Here is a 19,311-nt window from a genome sequence, read left to right as displayed (position 1 = left end):
TGTAAATGTATATGTGTGTGTTGTATGTTGCATGTTTATGTGCATGATGTGTGTGTGGCATATTGTATGTGTGTGTTGCATATCTATGTGGTGTGTATTGTGGAGTTGTATATGGAGTATGTATGTTGTATGTATATGTTTGTGTGTATTGGACATATATGTATTCTAGTGGGTGGTATATATTATGTGCATGGTGTGTGTGTTGCATATGCATTTATGTGGTTTGTATTGTGTGGAGTGTGTGGACTGTGTATGTGTGTATAAATGTGTATAATATGGGAGATGAGACTATAACATATGAGTATGTGTAGGGTATATATAGTGTATGGTGTTGTATATGTGTACAATGTGTGTATGGTATGCATGAGCTGTACATGGTATACATCTTGTATGGATGTGTATAGTGTGTGATATGTGTGTATATGATGTATGGCATGCATGGTGGGTGTATAGTACATATGTATGATGTTTATATGCTATACATATGTGTGTATATGTGTGTGGTATATGTTGTATGTGTATTTATGTTGTGCATGTGTGTGCTATGTGTGTCATGCCTTGTATATGGTAAGGAGTGGTATATTTGTATGTAGGGGGTTATATATGGTGTATGTCCTGTGTATGTGTGTCATATGCGCATGTGTCTGTGGAAAGATGTGATGTGTATGGTGTGTATGTTGGGTGTGGAATATGGTGTGTGTGCATGTGTGTGTGTGTGCAGTGTAGCTGAGATATGATGTGTGTGCTGTGTATGTATATAGTCTGTGTATATAGTATGTAGTGGGGGTATATACATGTTGTATATGTATATGTGTGTATATGTGATAAGTATATAGGTATGTACATGTAATATATATGTGATTATGTTTATGAATGTTTTATATGTTTGTGTATATTTAATGTGTATACATGTGTGTAGTATGTGGTATATATGTGTGATCTATGTGTATGTATGTACATGTAATATGTATACAGGGTGTTTCCATAGTATAGTTATCACATTCATCTCATATGGAATTTGTATCTCGGGAGGTGTATGTGTGATATACTAGGTAGAGTATTAGTATAGTTGGGATTTCCATTTTTGTGACAAAACACCACAGCCTATGTACACTTGGAAGAAAAGGTTTATCTCATTTATATTGTCACAGCACAAGCCATCATCATCAAGGAAGTTAAGGCAGAAACTCAGGACAGGAACCTGGAGGCAGGAACCAAAGCAGAAATTTGCTGCCTTTGTCCAGATGCTCTCTTACAGCACCCAGAACCACCCAGGATGACAATGGCCACCGTGAGCTGGTCCCTCCACATCAGTCATCAGTCATGCAACTGCACAACAGGCTTTCTCACAGGTCAATCTGGTGAGGGCATTTTCTCCATTGAGAGTTTCTCTTCTAAAATGCCTCCAGCTTGTGTCAAGTTGACACAAACCCAGCATGTATATATGTGTGTGTGTGTGTTTATATATGTGTAGTATGTGTTGTGCACATGTTTGTAGGTATAATGTGTGCAATATGTGCATATGTGTATATATGAGGTGTTCTACGGGTATTGGCTAATGTAGGTGTGTGCACATGTGCACATATGCACATGGGAGGCATCCGTTTGGGTGTGCATGCATGAAGTTGACTTGGTTTCTTTCCCCAACTGCTCTCTACTTTTAACTTTTTTGATACAAGTTCACTCATTAAGCCTGAAGTTTGCACAGGAATTCAGCTAGGCTGGTTGGCCAGTGGGCTTTGGGGGTCCTTCTGTGTCTAGTGCTCCAGCACTGGAGCCACAGGAGAATGCCCAAGTCTCCAGCTTTCCACACTGGCTCTAGGAGTGAAAACGCAGGTCTCTGTGTTCATGTAGCAGGCATTTTGCTGGCTGAGCCATCTCTCCCAAACACATATCTGAGTTTTACAAACAAAATACAATCGTCTAAGAAACATAGTAGGTACTTGTAAATATTTGTTGAATAAATCAACATAGATGATATACAGTCCTATATCTGTAGAGGAATTTTAATTCAGAACAAGGCTGCTTTGGCAAGAGATCACATCCAAAGACTTAGGTCTATGTGATCTGTCTGGAATACAAACACACTTTTAATCCAGGAGACAAAGGCAAGCAGATCTGAGTTCGAGGCCAGCCTAGTATAGAGCAAGATTCATGTTAAGAAAAGCTTAGGTCAAAAAATAAAATAAAATGAAATGAAATGAAATAAAATAAAAATAAATAAATAAAATGGATTTCTCCTAAGCCGGGCATGGTGGTGCACACCTTTAATCCCAGCACTCGGGAGGCAGAGGCAGGTGGATCGCTCTGAATTCGATGCTAGCCTGGTCTACAAAGTGAGTCCAGGGCAGCCAAGGCTACACACAGAAAATCTGTCTCGAAAAACCAAATAAAGAAAGAAAGAACGAAAGAAAGGAAGGAAGGAAGGAAGGAAGGAAGGAAGGAAGGAAGAAAGAAAGAAAGAAAGAAAGAAAGAAAGAAAGAAAGAAAGAAAGAAAGAAAGAAAGAAAGAAAGAAAGGAAGAAAGAAAGGAAGAAAAAGAAAAGCTTAGGTCCAGGCGTGGTGGTGCCCAATGAAGCTAAGGTTTGTAGAAGGAAGCGATGTCTAATTGAGTGGCAGAAAAAGTGACCAATCAGAGAAAGACGTGACAGATTAGGATACGCCCATCCCTGACGAGAACAGAGAGGAGAGGGGAGCTACTTAAGAGAGCAGCAGAGAGAATGAGACAGTAATAGAGGGACAGGCTACAAAGAGAGAACAAGCTGGACGCAGGTGAAGACAGAACGAGCTAGAGAACCGGGAGGAGCCAGGAGATGAGAGCAGATGGCTGGAGTTCGCTTGAGACCAAGCAGAGCACTTCTGAGGCCGAGAGAGAAGCCAAATTGAATACGTCAGCTGGGAGAGGAGTTTGAGCCGGAACAGCTGAGTTGAAGCAGCCAGCCAGAGAAAGGATGAGCGTATTAAGCAGTAAGTCTCAGAGACTGAAAACTATCTAGGCCTAGGTTAGATTGTACAGAGCCTAGAAGCTTCCAGAACTAGGACTAGGTTAGCAGATGGAGGCAGTAATCCTCCCAGACAATAACTGAAACAGGCAAATGAAAGTTCCTGTTACACATATCTTAAAAACAATGGTTTTTAAAAGCTATTTCGGAATTTAGGCAGAGAAAACGGTTGGTAGAAGTGTACGAAATGTGAAGGAATCTTAATAGAGAGCCCAGAAGCTGGTCCATAGTTTGACCACATCAATAGCTCCTCTGTTATTACTACTATAAACTCTAAACAAAAGAAAATCAGACTATGTTCTACTGAATGAGCATAGTATGGGTTTTCAGAGGCAGATCAGATGGTTCAGTTTGTATAGCTAGTGATTACTTTTGTCATTTTTTTAATCTATCAAATCCACAAATACAAAACAAAACAGTCTGAGTCAGTGTTTGAATGAGCAATTAGACTGAAAGAAAATCATTTACGGCTTGCTTCAGTGGTCTCCAAGTCTCTGAGCCTGTGGAGACGCTTGTAAATTAGGAAACCAACTCTGGCGTTCCACTTGCTTTGACAAATATCTCAAGGGCCTCCATCTGCTGTTAATGCTTCTGCACTTTCTGCGAAAGAAGCCTCTATTTCATACTTATAGAAAACATTTAAGCATCTTATTTAAATATACATGAACCACTAGTTCTTCAAGAGTCAAAATGTTAACAAAATATATACAACTTCATCTATTTCTAGTGACCTTATAATTTTAAGTATGCCTATTTTTATCTCTTCACTTAGAATAGCAATCTGCTATGTATTCCCATCAATATTCCTGGAGCCTGAGAAAGCCAAAAGAGAGGGTTGAACTCCCTGGAACTGGAGTTACAGGCAGTAGTGAGCCACTACGTGGGTGCTGGGAATTGAACCCAGGTCCTCTGGAAGGACAGCCAGTGCTCTTAACCACTGAGCCATCTCTTCAGCCTTTTAAATCTTTCTTAAGTAAAAAAGACTTCTTCCCAGGTAGGGTGGCACATTCTTACAACGGTAGCACTTGGAAAGGCACAGACAGAGGATGGCCAAAAGATGGAAGCCAATCCGGATTACGTAGTGAGTTTCGGGCCAGCCGGCGTTACATCATGTCTCGGAACAAAACAGAACAAAGATGTCCCACCATCTTGGCATATGCATTTGCCACTTTGAAAACTCAACTCCAAGCTCCAGCTTCAGGAGAGACCCTGACTCACACAGGAGAGAGCAGAACAATGGAGGAAGACACTCAATGCCACCTTCAGACCTAAGTGTCCGTGTGCGCACACACACACACAGGGACCCGCACACACACGTGCACCCATGCACATGGTAACACAGATAACACGAATAATAAGAATTCCTGGGGATGGGGGAGATGGCTCATCACCTAAGAGCGGGCACTGCTCCTGCAGAGCACCCAAGTTTGCTTCCCAGCACCCACATCAGATGCTCAAAGAGCCCTTCACCACAACACCAGGGGATCTGATGCCCTCTTTCGACTTTAATGGGAACTCATACTCACATATATAAACCTACATAGCTACACACATGCACATAACAATAAGACAAAATACATCTTTTAAAAAATAACTAAGTCCTTTTTTTAAAGTGTTTTTACTAAAATATTTATTTTTGTGTTTTTCTTATAATAATTTAGTTTAAATTATTTTAACCAGAGGCTGGCACGATGGCTCCATTGGTGAAAACAGCTGCTACGAAGCCTGGCAAACCTGAGTTTGATCCCCAGGACTCATAGGTGGAAGGAAAGGACTGGCTCCCGCAAGATGTCCTCTCTGACTTCTCACGTGCAGTGACACATGCATGTGTACACATAAAGAAATAAGTAAAGTAATTTAAAAATTTTTTAAATAAAAAATTATTCTAAGTGAATTCTTTCAGTGAGTATAGAGCTAAAAGTTTAAATGAGGAAAATATTATAAAATAATTAAGTAGGTAGGTTTGTTAACCACATAATGATGGTACATCATAACGTCTATGATGTCTAACATTTAAAGAGTTAAGCTATTTAGAAAGGGTGAATCAGATAGCATTTACTTAAAATTCATAAATGTTTCCAAAAAGTTAATATTTGCTTGCCGTTTCTCTGAAGAATAGGGAAGGGTTTTAAAGCCCACGGTCAGCACAGGGACATATCTCAAATTAGCCATGCATAGCAGTAAGAAGCAATAGGAAATCCTGTGGAAGAATTGATTCATAAGCTTAAAGTGTGTTATCAAATGACTAGGAAGCCATGTGCCCCAAGCACTGCTTTTATGTACTATTCTCTGCCTTCTATCAGTTCCGTGAGGAGGTCTTTCCCTTGTCACACCTGTGACAAGCAGCATTGTTCTAGAACCCAAGTTCTTAGGTAGGACACCTCCCACATCCATCTAATGTACCGTATTTCCCGGCATATAGGACACCTCCCACATCCATCTAATATACCGTATTCCCCGGCATATAAGACAACCCCCAACTTTAACTTTAACTTTTCCAGTTAAAATATGGAGTTTGCAGCCCGAGCCGGCTGCACAGGGTGTGCATTGGAAGGGAGATAGTCTTAAGCAGCGAGTGTGTTCCAAACTCTATATTTCAACTGGAAAAGTTAAAGTTAAACTTGGGGGCATCTTATATGCCAGAAAAATAGGGTAATTAGTGTGCATGACTTTAAAGGCTGCAAGTTATAAACACAACAGCAATTACAATTAATGAGTACGTGTATGCCAGTATCTCTTACACACACACACACACACACACACACACACACACACACACACACACACACCATAACTATGTATGTGCACGATTTATCTTTTATCATCTCTTAGACACTAACCAGCTTGGCTTAGAAATTCTGTTGGTGCATACAGAATACAATTGTTCGATTATCTCTGGGTTATAGTTTCTTGATTTTCATAGGTTAGACACCCAAAATCACAGCTGTCAGTTGAAGCAAAATTAGGAAATCTGATTCTGGGAGAAACTAAGTTGTCCTGTCCTTCATGAGACAGGCATCTGGTAACAGCTGTTTCTAAACATGACTTCACATTATTTAAAGCTGATTATAACATTACAGACACTCCTGAGGATCTCTATTTGGTTCAGACCTTTGGCTGTTATTTAGTATAAATATGTACCACATTTCAGAGTCTCACTATGCAGTCCTGGCTAGTCTGGAACTCCCTATGTAGACAAGGCAGGCCTCAGTCTCACAGAGATACTACTACAATTGCTGAGATTAAAGGCATGTGCTACCAAGCCCTGCTTGTTTGGATTTGTTTAGGGTTTGTTGTTGTTTGTGACTTAATAATTTGACTGCTACTTTCGTCCTGAAAAACTTATTTTATAGCATGCATCCAAATTCTTGTAGTCTTCTGTATAGCACCTTCCATAATTTAAATGTTTCCCAAAGCACATATGTTGGAAGTGCAGCCTACAGTGCAGTGTTATTGGAAGGTTAAGGCTTAACAAGAATTGGTAAGGTCAGGTATAAGTTAACACTATTCCAGGAGTATTTTGGTTTTGTTTATGTTTGGCCTTCTTGGCCTTTGTCTTATGCTTGTTTGCAGCCATGCCAGGTTTTAATGCATCAGGAAGGGCCCCTTAAGTGCCACCTTTTGCCATTGGATTTTCCACCTGCAGAATCCTGGGCTGAATATTGCTTACATTCTCTTCTTTATAAACTCCTCAGTCTGTGGCATTTTGTTATAACCATAGCAGAAAGTATGGAAGGGAACACTTGAGGGAGGAAAGTTTTTAAAAAAAGAAAAGAAAAAGAAAAAAGAAGGAAAAAGCCTAAATATCTGTGCTGTGAATGTATTTAGTTCTCCTTGCAATTTGAATCTCAAAGGTCCCCAAGGGACTGCTTTGAACACTTGCTCCACAGCTGGTATTTGAGAAGGTTCTGAGGGATTTGGGGGGCTTCTTACTCAAGGAGGTGGGTCACTACACTTAGTTCCTATGGGGTAGACTATCCCTGGTTGCTTCCTGGCTGCTTGGATGTGAACAGTTGTCTTTCTCCACATGTGCCTGCCTCCATGCTGGTCTGATAAGTGCATTGAAACATGAAACTAAAGACCCAATCCTCTGAAATCTTGACCTAAATTAGGATTTTCCTACCTTAGTTGTATCTGTCATATATTTTGACCATAGAATCTCAAACGTAACTAAGACTTTCGTCTAATACAGTGGTTCTCAACCTGTGGGCTACAACTCCTTTGGAGAGTGCACATATCAGCTATCCCGCATATCAGATATTTTTATTATGATTCATAACAGTAGCAAAATTACAGTTATGAAATAGCAACACAATAACTGTATAGTGTGAGGGGATCACCACAACATGAGCAACTGTATATAGAAGTTGCAGCATCAGGATGGTTGAGAACCATTGAATTTCCAGCAAAGAAAATAGCAAATCAGAATAGTCAGTCAACAGGAAAACAAAAACAAAACAAAAATCCTGAACAATTATTACACACTACACGCAAGTTAAGACTGAGTGAAACACATACACAAAATTAAAAGTTCTTGTGAAGTTCTCATTTTAGTGGGGATAAAACTGAAAAGCATACACAGAGCATCTTAGAACGTGAGTAAACATGATGGAGAGAAAAAGCAAAGCAAAGGGAACATACATATTGCAAAGTAAGAAGCCGGGCAAGTTCAAACTCTGCCTGGAGACATTTAAACAAAGACCTGAGGGAAGTGTGTGTAGCCGAGCAAACCATGTAGACACCAAGCAGAGAAAGCTGAAGTAGAAAGATAGTCGCTGACACACTCAAGGAGAGCCAGCGGCCCAGGAGGAGGAAGAAATGACAGGAGCAGGAAGGATGAGAGGCCATTGGAGTTTTGTAACTATGACAAAGATGGGGCTTTGACAACATAGGAACTGGACAGCCACCAGAGCGTTAGGAGCGGAAGGGTGTCACGATCTGATGTGTACGTTGTACTAAGGTTTTGTTTTCGGGGCCGTGGTAATAGTTCTTTCAGAGAACCCATGTTGGATTTCATTCCCACAAGATGCCTCGCAACCATCTATTACTGTAGTTCAGGGAATGTGCCACCCTCTTTGGGGCTCTATGGGCACCAGGAACACACATCATGCACCTACATACATGCAGACAAAGTATCCATAGACATAATATTTTAATTTTTTATTTATGGATGTGCTTGTTTGTGCACGTGCGTGTGCATACCCACAAAGACCAGTAGAGGGCATCAGAGTCCTCTGAACATAGCGTCAGTTGACGTGAGCTGCCCAACATGGCTGATGGGAATGAAACCCAGGTCCTCTGAAGGGGCTGCAGGCATTCTTAACTGCTGAGCCCATCTCTCCTCCCTTCACATGTATTTTAAAAGGAAAACTCTTTTTTGTTGTTGTTGTTTATTTGTTTTGTTTCTGTTTTTGGTTTTTCGAGACAGGGTCTCTCTGTGTAGTCTTGGCTTTCCTGGACTCGCTCATAGACCAGGCCGGCCTCGAACTCACAGAGAGCCACTTGCCTCAGGCTCCCACAGTGCTAGGATTACAGGCGTGTGCTGCCCCTCCCAGCTTGGAGAACACTTTTGAAAGTAGATTAAAGAGAAAGAAAAAAAAAGGTTATAATGAGCCCTTGCAATAACCCAAAGGTAAGCGCAGTCTGTAATGTCCACTGAAGTACAGGGAGAGATTATATTCTGGATTTATTTTGAGAATAAAGCAAAGAAGATATATCGACACAGAAATAGGTAGATACCGATACGGATATAGATGGGCTGTAATAGAATGTAAGGGATCAATGACGACTCCAAGGCTTAGGTCCTAACTAATCTGAAAGATGAGATGGACGTCAGACAGTGCACCACGAAGACTCTGTTTGGGGCACGCTGAAATCAAATGTCTAGAATGTCCACTAGCCAACCAGCGAAAATGCTGAGCAGGAAGCTGGGTACAGCGGTCTGAGGCTGAGAGCAGGAAGGAAGTCAAGGCAAGAACTCTCACTAAGCCCTCGGTATACAGACAGAGAGATTGCAAGCAATCTTCCAAGAGTGGAGAGTGAAAAGAGCAAAGGCTTAAGAAGAGAAGGACCAGCAGAGCAGACAGAAAAGTGTCACCTGTGAAGAGAAAAGGGGAGCGCATGTGCCCTGACTGGGGCAAGGCTGTCAGCAGCGGGCGAAATGGAATGAACACGACACCAAACGGCAAGGCTGATGCCACCAGAGACCTGACAGTCCTATAGACTTTGAAGACCTTGGGCAGAATATTTAAAACTAAAGTTGGATAGGAATGGGTTTAAGAAAAAAAAAAAGTAAAAGCACAGAGAATATAAGCAATTCTGCCTTGTAGGGAAGAGAAGAAAATAACAGACATATACATAGCCTAAATAATCTGCAAACAGATACATTCAACATTGATGTAAGTTTTCTTCTAAAATAGGCAAAACAAGGCTTGGGATAAGGAAGAGGAAAGTAACAAATCTGGGTATCCTCCAGTTATCTTCGTTACATAGTGAGTAGAAAGCCTTTGTCTTGTAACTACTCATTGCAATGGTTTGCTATACAGCAGGGAATACATTCATTTTAGGGATTCCTCCCTATGTCTGTCACAGTTCAAATGCTTCAAATTGTTAAAGACTAAGATCACATTGGGTGAAAAGACAACTGATAGTGTCACTATTGCATGGGAAAAACCACTGAGCAGGGCTGGAGGTGTCACTCTCTCAGTTGAGTGCTTGCCTAGGAAGCCCAGGGTTTGACTTCCCAGCACCCCAGGAACCAAGTGGTCCACACCTGTAACCCCAGCCCCCAGGCAGTAGAGGCGAGATAAATTCAAGGTCACCATCAGCTACGAAGTGAGTTTGAGGTCAACATGAGATACATATTGCTTGTTGTATGTGTGTTTGTGTTTTAGAATATTCTAAACTAAAAACAGATCAAATTTAAATAGAAACTTCAAAAGCCTGGATGTACAAAGTCTGTAGGTGAACATTTGCACTTTTCTAATTTAATTAAAATTGGAATCTGTAAATCACATAAAATCTTAGGATTTGAACTGAACATAAGCCTTTTCCTCATTTTAACTCCACGGGACATAGTTTTTCAGTATGAGTGCATGCCTCTTTTTAAAAAATGCAATACAGTATCTGCCAAGAGAATTAATTTATTTTGGCTTTTCTTTCTTTCTTTCTTCTGGATGTGTTTAGATCTTACTTCCAAGACCTCCCACTTCACAAACCCAAACCATTTGGTCTTATATTAGTGATCTAAGTGTGAAGCAATGACTTTTTTTTCCTCGATAAATTCATGGGAGAGTAAAGCACCACGTTGCAAAAGAAGAAAGGGGCCCGAGCCAAGCGCCCCGGCCCTGGAGCTGTGAATGAGCTGGCCCGACCTAAGCAACAGATGCCTGCAGTGTTCCCGTTGTTTTTCAAACAAGCGCCAGCAGGGTATCTGAGTTCTAAGATTCCCTGGCTAATCAACGTGGAATTCACTTCTCTCTGCTCAAACTTCAAAGGAGACTGAAAATAAGTTAAAATGTGTTCAAACCCAGCCCATTCTACTCTCTGGGATTGCACACAAAGCATTTGTGGGTGGTAAGAGATTATTACATTTTAGATCATAGCCAACAAAAATAGCTACAAAGACTTCTACGCCTATCCTAACTGGCAATGCCTAAATCTCAAATAATTTTGAAAATACTAACAGTGAACTATTGTATGTGGTGACAAAGGCAACTGCCTTATTCTGATCTTGCATAGATGAGTCAAGGTGTTTTACTGTACAAGCAAAATATATAGTGCTACTTTATAGTACAAGTCCAGGGTGTGTGTGTGAGCGTGTGAGTGTGTGTGTGAGTGGGAGTATATGTGAGTGTGTGTACATGTGTGTGTGTGTGTGTGTGTGTGTGTGAGAGAGAGAGAGAGAGAGAGAGAGAGAGAGAGAGAGAGAGAGAGAGAGCATAGATACCTAATTTCTGGTTGATCTGTTTAGTTAACCTCTGCTATTTTCTAGGATTCATTCCAAGACTACGAAATGTATCACTGAAGTTGTCATCTCTCTCATTGAGATTCATTTCACAGGATGCTCTGAAGTGCTCTGAAAAACCACCTTTTAAACATTCTGCACACAACTTTATGCTAAAAAGCCATGAGCACCACTCTGTAATTGATGGGAAAGGTATAATTTTTGGTTTTCTCCAAAATAAATTTTCTTCCAAATACACAATACAAAAATTTTTAAAAAGTACTATGCTAAAGGCACAAGTTATTTAGATATTTCTCTTCCTTCCTTCCTTCCTTCTTTCTTTCTTTCTATTTCTTTTCTGTTTTTCAATGCCGCAGAGGTAATATGATTCTTTAAAGGTAATGTGAATCTTTAAGTAACTGCCTTGTGACCCATTTCTGTATAAACTATTTCCAAATTCTTTTCAAATACTATGTTTTCTCTACCACTATTAACTGAAAAATCCTGAAAACATAGACGGTAAATGTACATAATAATCCCAACCCCAAGTACAATGGAGTCTTTAGAGAGATTGGCAATTACAAAAGTCTACATTTTTAACATGGGGTACACCTGGAGGTATTACTAAAAGGCCTCGGAAATTATATGAATCCAACCCTCTAAATGCGATCCACGAAGAAACCCACGGAGGTTAGGCTAAGCACACATCACTGAAGATTAGTGGGAAACAGAGCCTAACTATGTATCTGGTCTGGAGCGCTGGCGGGGCACTTGTGTCACTGCCTTGATACCCAGAGACTCTTCAGGCCCCTCTTAAGAACCCCCTCTCTTCAAGCCAGAGTCCACAAACAGCGCCGCGCCCCGGTACCCAGGGTCTTAGATGGTGTCAACATACCTGGGTTTGCAGAACGATTCCTCGGTCGGGTCTGGTTTTTTCCTCACCGCTGCAAATCCTTTTAAATGGGTGCCTTGGCTGAGGCTCGGCTTGGGGCTTTGGTTGGCTGGCGGGCTGGCTTTTGTATTTGTTTTGTTTTTAGTTTGCTCGGGAAGGGAGAAGAGGGTGGGAAAGTTAACCCGCCCCACAACACATTTTTTTTTCCCTCTCAAACCAACCCACCCTCTCTCGGGCTCCGGGGGTTTAACGGGTTGATGTAGCAGTCCCAGGCAGTTTCCAAAGTGGCAGGAGGCCTGGAGAAGTTGCGTGGCCCTCCGCAGGTGTGACACCAACCGGCCGCTGTTCACCAAACCTGCGTCCTGCTGCGCAGCCCTGTGTGGTCCAGCGCCAGGGCTTCAGGACCGGAAGGTGGTCCCACTTGTATCCTAGGGTGGAGTGAGGCGTGAGGCGGGGAAGCCTGAGCTGTGTGCTGCTGCTTCAGAAGGTGCGGGCCACTCGTGCGCGGGCGCGCCACTGCGAGGCACTGGCCACTCAGGTGACCGCGCTGCGGGGACGCTGAGCGCGTGGCCGAGGCGGGAGCTTGGGCGAACCTTTGGGGCTGATTCAGGCTTCTCTGACCTTTACAGCAGCAGGTGTGGAAAATGCTGCACTAAGGACTTGGCGAAGTGGGAAAGAGAACCAGGAAAGATCCCAAATAAGGAAACCATGAGCTCCCTTTCTCGCTATGTGCATCAGCCACCATCTCTGCCTTGGGAGGGCATTCTTTCATCTAGTTGATTAATGACCTCCACTTCGTTTTCCATCCTGGAACTCAACGACATTTGGCATGGCAAGATAAAAAATAATGATAATAAATCTGTCTTTAGAGAGTCGGATTCCAACCTCAAAGTACGTAGACATTTGTTGCTCTCCGCTCAAAATGCGTATTCCCCTATCAGTTTACTTCCTTTATGAATGGTATTGACGGCATTGTGTGTTTTACTACTTTCTTTGAACTCCTGGGAGAGGAGGACAAAAGCATTTGGAACATTCCCAGTTGTGCAGTTGATCTGAAGAAAAAACAGAGTAAAGATGAAGGAACACACGTGAGTGGATTGGGGAGATAGTTTTATAACTATCCACACAGGAAGTCAGCCGCCTGAATTAACCCAACCACAACAGGGCTGAGAGCTCAGCTCCTGCTCCATGGGATGAGCCATTACAGAAACTGCCACCTGTCGGATGTGTAATAGGACTCCTCATAGACATGATCTTTGAGGGCCAGTGACACTTTTCTGACAAGCGGAGGCCCTGAGGACCGTATGTTGAAGCCACTTTATTGAGAAGCGCCACAAGTACCCATGGCATAGGCTTTGCAGGCATTTGAGGTAGGCACCATTAACCTAGAAATGCTAAGCTTTGGTTTTCACCAAACTGTTGCAAGTAAATAAATAAACAGACAAATGTCTCCATTGGGTGGAGAATAAAATTGAAGAACAGACTTGGTTTCTTCAAATTATTATTACTAAAACAACACAAAAAGAAACCTTAACAAAGTAACTAAACAATCAAATTAGCACATTCATTCCCCATGGCTGCTATAACAGGTTATTACAAAAGTAGTGCTTACAACAGCAGAGATTTGTTCTTTCTGTTCAGGATGTCAGCAGGTCTGGCAGTCTCTCCCAAGTCTCTAAGGGACACTCCAGCCCTGCCTCTTCCAGCCTTTGCATCGGGCATTCTTTGTCGTGAGGCCATGTAATTCAGGTGTCTGCCTTTGTTTTTATGCTGCCTTCTCTGCACCTGTGTCATCGGGTTTGGGGTTCTTTTTCTCTTTTGGGGGGGTTGTTTTGTTTTATTTATTTGTTTTGCTTGTCTTTGGAGTGAGGACCCATCCCAGTAAGGTAAGATGATTTTTATCTCAAGATCCTTAACTTAATTACATCTACAAAATTTCCTCTTTTTTTCCAAATATGGTCATATTCATAGAGTCTAGGGATTGGAGCATGGACACGTACTGAAAGGAGAGTCACTACCGAACCAGTCACAACAACTGAATAAATAAAGACCAAATTCTAGTCTTCTGTGCTATTAGGGTATAATCTAAGTGGGATTTAGTTGTTTGGTTGTGAAAAACTAAAAGGAAATGTTAAACCTAGGCATTTAGATTCTAACTCAACCTAATCAGAATAACAAACATCAAGAAAACAAGTGACAAATGCTGGAAAAGATGTAGGGAAAGAGCTGTCCTTGGTCACTGCTAATGGAAATGAAGCTGGAGAAGCCACTAGAAAAATCAGTATGGAGGTTCAAAACCCAAACAAGCAAACAAACAAAAAAACTAAAAGTAAAACTACCAAATGACCCAACTATATTACTGCTGGGTACACACCCAAAACACTCTAAGTCAACACACTGCAGAGACACCTTACACACCCGGCAACAGACAGACAGCTGAGGTGAAGAGCGGCTCCGTCAATAAAGCACTGGGCTTTGCAAGCATGAGGATTTGAGTGTGATCCCCAGAACTCATGTGGAAATGCCTGGTACTGTGAATCTATAATCTCAGAATTGGGGAAGCAAGACAGGAGCATCTGTGCGGCTCGCCGGCCAGACAGTCTACCATAATTAGCTTTAGGCCAATGAGAGGTCTTGTCTCTAAGGGAAATGAGCAACACTGTGGAAGATAACATCTAATGTTGTCCTCCAGTGGACACACACACACAGAGCATAGTTTGTATGGAGGGTGATTTACGAAAATGCATGCAACATAAACCATAGTCAGAAGACCACATGGAGGGGGGGGCTGTGAAAGGAGGAAAGAAGGAAGACTTGTAAAGGAAAGGAGGGAGGAGAGAAGAAGAATAGAATACAAGTGACATGAAGGCAAAGGGGGAAGTTAAAAGAACTAGAAAGGGGGCAGGGAACTGGAGGATGGCAGTGGTGGAGGAAGCTGAAGGAAAATCAAGCAAAATGACACCTGTGTGCAAATGCCATGAGGATATCTGTTACTTTATATACAAACTCAAAGAAAAATAATAATAAGGAGAGCTGGAGAGGTGGCTCAGCAGTTAAGAGCACTGTCTGCTCTTCCAGAGATCCTGAGTTCAACTCCCAGCAACCACATGGTGGCTCACAACCAGCTATAATGAGATCTGGTGCCCTCTGCTGGTGTGCAGGCAGAATACCATATATGTAATAAATAAGTAAATAAATCTTTTTATTTTAAAGAAAAGAAGAAGAAAATCTGGACATTATGGAAAATGACTGCTTCAGGAAAAAGTAAAGAGGTTCAAGCTCTCCGTTTCTGTTTGAGTCCTAACTGTTGCTTAAGGCTAAGCACAGCACATTGCAACCATCACTGTTGCAGAAGTGCATCCACCTAGATATGTCTGCACTTCTTCACCATGACACAGCACCGAGCATCCACTCTGCCCCAGGCTCTGAGTCAATAGCTCCATACAGCATTTACATTCTAATTAATTGAATACCTTTGAGTCTCAATCCTGCTGCCACAATGCTTGGTTACTTCTCTCAGGCATGGTAAAGGGCTGTGAAGGAATAAGTGAGAGAGAGAGAGAGAGAGAGAGAGAGAGAGAGAGAGAGAAGAGAAAAAAAAAACCACAACCAATCTGTTAAGAATTGTCACCACACTGAAAACCACCTCTATAATGAGATAGAATTTACCAGAGCAAAAGCAGATTAACACCCTGACTCACTCTGTATTTTGGGAGGGGAGGGAAAAAAATCTCTAAAAGGAAATCTAGTGTAAAAAATAAATTAATGCGTTCACCTATTTTCTCTTTTGAAAAAAAATCAATAGACTGCCCATTTGCACAGATGCAAACCCCACTGGGAACAATCAATTATGGCTAAGCTTACCGTTGCATGAACTGGGTACGATATTTTATCCGAGTACTTTGATTATTCGTTGGAGACCATAAACATTGCCTGGTTACTACATGGGTAATCTTGATGGAGCCCTTCTTGACTTCTTGAATGCCTGTCAGTGACTTCCATGACTGACTCTTTCCAGGATCACTTCTTTGCCCCGCTAGCTTTTCATTCTGTTCTTCTACACTTGCCATGTACACACTTGACTACCAGGGATGTACCCATCACACTGACTCACACATTGGGTGACTTATGGGGTCACAGACTCATCACAGCCTTATGATCAGCGAGTGGACTATGACCACAGTCCAGGAATGAGTTGTCTGCTGTATACCTACACACATGCATGAACATACACACACACACACACACACACACACACACACACACATTCACATGATTGGACTTTGTGAAAGGGGTGCATGGACACCTAGATCTAACAAGAAAAGAGGCTGACTTGAAAACCAGAAAGATGTTATAGTTTGTTTGCTTGCTTGTTTGTTTTTAAGAAATTTACTTGTACAATCAATAACAACAAATATTCCAACAAAGTCTTGGATCACAGGAAATGACAAATGCCTTCTTATATTTAACTATACTGAACTGCATTTGCTGGATAAGTAATAAAACTATTTAATTAAATAATAGATTCTAAGGGCCAAGTAAACACTAACAAAGAACAAAGAAGGCCTTTTATATAAAAGTATTTTACGTTGGGGTCACATGACATGCCATTAGCTGATAATTGGCAGGTCCAATTACTTGAGTAAATAGTAGCTCCCCTCTGTCTGCACTAGAAATGCATTTAAAGGGGAGAGGTTCAAAGAAATAATGTAAAAGTTTCCATATTAAACACATTGTCCTTAAAACACACTCACTTTTCAGAAGGCTTTAACAGGATAAGTTAAACAGAATAGTTAATAATCAATGAAAGGAAAGGAAATTTTAGGAAGGAACTTGAAGAATAAGGAAAATTTGAGTTCTAGCATATTTGATAAACAGATTACTATGAATAAAGCAAGCAGAGCTAACTTACAGGCTAGCGATTTTTTTTTTCTTTAAATCAATGGTGTTCAAAGGATCTTCTAATAAGTGTTGTCTCCAGGCTCAGAACTGAGCGGCTCCTCTGCTGCTCGTTGTATATCCTAGTATATGGTGTATGCTGTGTGATATATATTATATATCCTAGTACATGGTATATGCTGTGTGATATATACTATACAATATATCATACTCAAGTTGTTGCTCTATAAATGCTTTCTGAGCGAATACATGTCATGAAAAGAAGCACAGGGCAACAAATATATTCAGAACAAATGATTATGTTATGGTCAAGCCCTAAATTGTCAAAAACAAATACTAGGGGTTAGAGAGATGAATCAGTGCTTAAGAGCATTTGCTCTTCTTGTAGAGGGCTGGAGTTTGGTTCCCAGAACTCACAGTAGCTCTCAAATGCTTTCAACTCCAGCTTCAGCGACGCTTAATGCTGTCTTCTGGCCTTCTTAGGCACCCACATGCAATTCAAATACTAATATGCACACACAAATAAAATAAATATTAAAAAAAAAACAAATACTGGCTAGATGTGGTGGTAAGTGACCTTAATCCCAGCATTTAGGAGGCTGGGATAGAGGTAGGGTAGGGGTAGTGGCAGGGACAGAGGCAGAGGCAGAGGTAGAGACAGGGGCAGAAGCAGGGGCAGAGGCAGAGGCAGAGACGGGGCAGAGCCAGGGATAAGGTCAGGGGCAGGGGTAGGGACAGAGGCAGAGAGAGGGGCAGAGGCAGGGGTAGGGGCAGAGCCAGAGGCAGAGGCAGAGGCAGTGCAGGGGCAGAGGTAGAGGCATGGGCAGGGGCAGAGGCAGGGGCAGAGGCAGGGGCAAGGGCAGAGGCAGGGGTGGGGGCAGGGGTGGGGCAGAGGCAGGGGCAGAGGCATAGGTAGAGGCAGAGGCAGGGGTAGAGGCAGGGGTGGGGGCAGTAGCAGAGGCATGGGCAGGGGCAGAGGCAGGGGCAAGGGCAGAGGCAGGGGTGGGGGCAGGGGTGGGGGCAGAGGCAGTGGCAGAGGCATAGGTAGAGGCAGAGGCAGTGCAGGGGCAGAGGCAGGGGCAAGGGCAGAGGCAGGGGTGGGGGCAGAGGCAGGGGCAGAGGCAGTGGCAGAGGCATAGGTAGAGGCAGAGGCAGTGCAGGGGCAGAGGCAGGGGCAAGGGCAGAGGCAGGGGTGGAGGCAGGGGTGGGGGCAGAGACAGGGGCAGAGGTATAGGTAGAGGCATAGGTAGAGGCAGAGGCAGAGGCAGCGGTAGGGGCAGAGGCAGAGGCAGGGGCAGAGGCATAGGTAGAGGCAGGGGTAGAGGCAGGGGTGGGGGGAGGGGCAGAGGCAGGGGTAGGGGCAGAGACAGGGCAGGGGCAGGGGCAGGGGTAGGAGCAGAGGCATAGATAGAGGCAGAGACAGAGGCAGAGGCAGGCAGGTGGATCTCTAACGAGTTCCAGTTTACCTGCAGTGATTCTATGTTAATTTCACAGTCAGACAAAAGTGCCATTTGAAAATAGCTATATGGGAGTGTGTCCATATTAAACGAGCCCTAGGAAGTAGAATCATCCGCGTGGTTCTGAAAGGCTGAGGCAGCCCAGTTACTATTCAGTCTGTTTTCTCATCTGCTGCCCAATCCATAACTCATTTAATCTAAATTCCTCCCCGTAGGGAATGCTGTTGGCAAGGATACAGAAGAATCATATTATCTAACTGCCAGAGAGGTTCACAGCCCTTTCTTACACTGTGATTTAAAAAAGCAAAAACAAAAAAACCCTAAATAGCAACAGGCTGGAGAGATGGCTGAGGGGCTAAGAATCTTTGCTGCACACGCAGGAAAAACAGAACTCAGACCCCAGCGCCCATGTAATAGGCCAGGCATGGTCCAGCACACCCCTGCTCCCCTAGCACTGATGGGGCCAGAGGCAGGGGATTTCTAGAGTTCGCTGGCTGCCTGCCCCACTGAAAACTGTTGAGATGCTGGGGTTGGGGGCTTGGCTCAACATTAGACTACTTGCCTTGCACACTTGAGGCCCTGGGTTCCATTCTCAGTAAAGCTCCATGTTCAGGGAGAAACAGCTGCCTCAAAGGATCTAGGTAGAAAATGACAGGAAGGAACACGTGAACCTGCCACTGACCTCAGTTCATACACATGCATGCTTATCACAAGCATGCGCATACACCATGGGCACAAACACACACACACACAGTACCATTATTTATAATTTTGAATTAAGAATGAAAATTATCTCATCCAAGATTAAATATCAGTACTAGAACATGATTTTTTTCCTCCATGATTTTTTATTAAAACTGGCTCAGTGCTTCATGATATATCTTTGTATTTGTTGTCCATCTGTCGATGTGCCAGAAATGAACACCAGAGTGTAAGAAAAATTCACAAATTCACCAAAATTTACCTTAGCCAAGCTTATTATTTCTTTGTCCCTGAAATCTAATAAGAAATAAGGTTATAATAATAAGTATTGGGAACTTATTCCTAAGCATTAACTAAAAGGGGTTATAAATACATGACTGGGCTGAAATCAGAATTCTGCGACTAAATACAGTT

The 19,311-nt window shown here is 42.6% G+C and overlaps 1 protein-coding gene and 1 pseudogene across 2 annotated transcripts in view; both read right to left on the bottom strand.

Moving 5' to 3' along the window:
• The window catches only part of LOC311600660 (leptin receptor), a 101,599-nt gene extending 86,180 nt beyond the window's left edge, over window positions 1-15,419 (bottom strand). The window contains exons 1-2 of the mRNA XM_084787628.1: window positions 15,313-15,419; window positions 11,843-12,891 (exon numbers count right to left, since the gene is read on the bottom strand). The gene's annotated coding sequence lies outside the window, so the exon portion shown is untranslated. The remainder of the gene's footprint in view (window positions 1-11,842; window positions 12,892-15,312) is intronic.
• Window positions 15,420-18,757: 3,338 nt separating this feature from the next.
• The window catches only part of LOC311599842 (DNA-directed RNA polymerase II subunit GRINL1A-like), a 30,675-nt pseudogene continuing 30,121 nt past the window's right edge, over window positions 18,758-19,311 (bottom strand). The window contains exon 2 of the transcript XR_014783638.1: window positions 18,758-18,832. The product of XR_014783638.1 is annotated as a DNA-directed RNA polymerase II subunit GRINL1A-like (transcript). The remainder of the gene's footprint in view (window positions 18,833-19,311) is intronic.

The sequence above is a fragment of the Acomys minous genome, assembly GCF_964271855.1.
Source record: "Acomys minous genome assembly, chromosome: 6".
NCBI classification, from domain to species: Eukaryota; Metazoa; Chordata; class Mammalia; order Rodentia; family Muridae; genus Acomys; species Acomys minous.
This window is presented reverse-complemented; position numbering and strand designations above follow the sequence as displayed.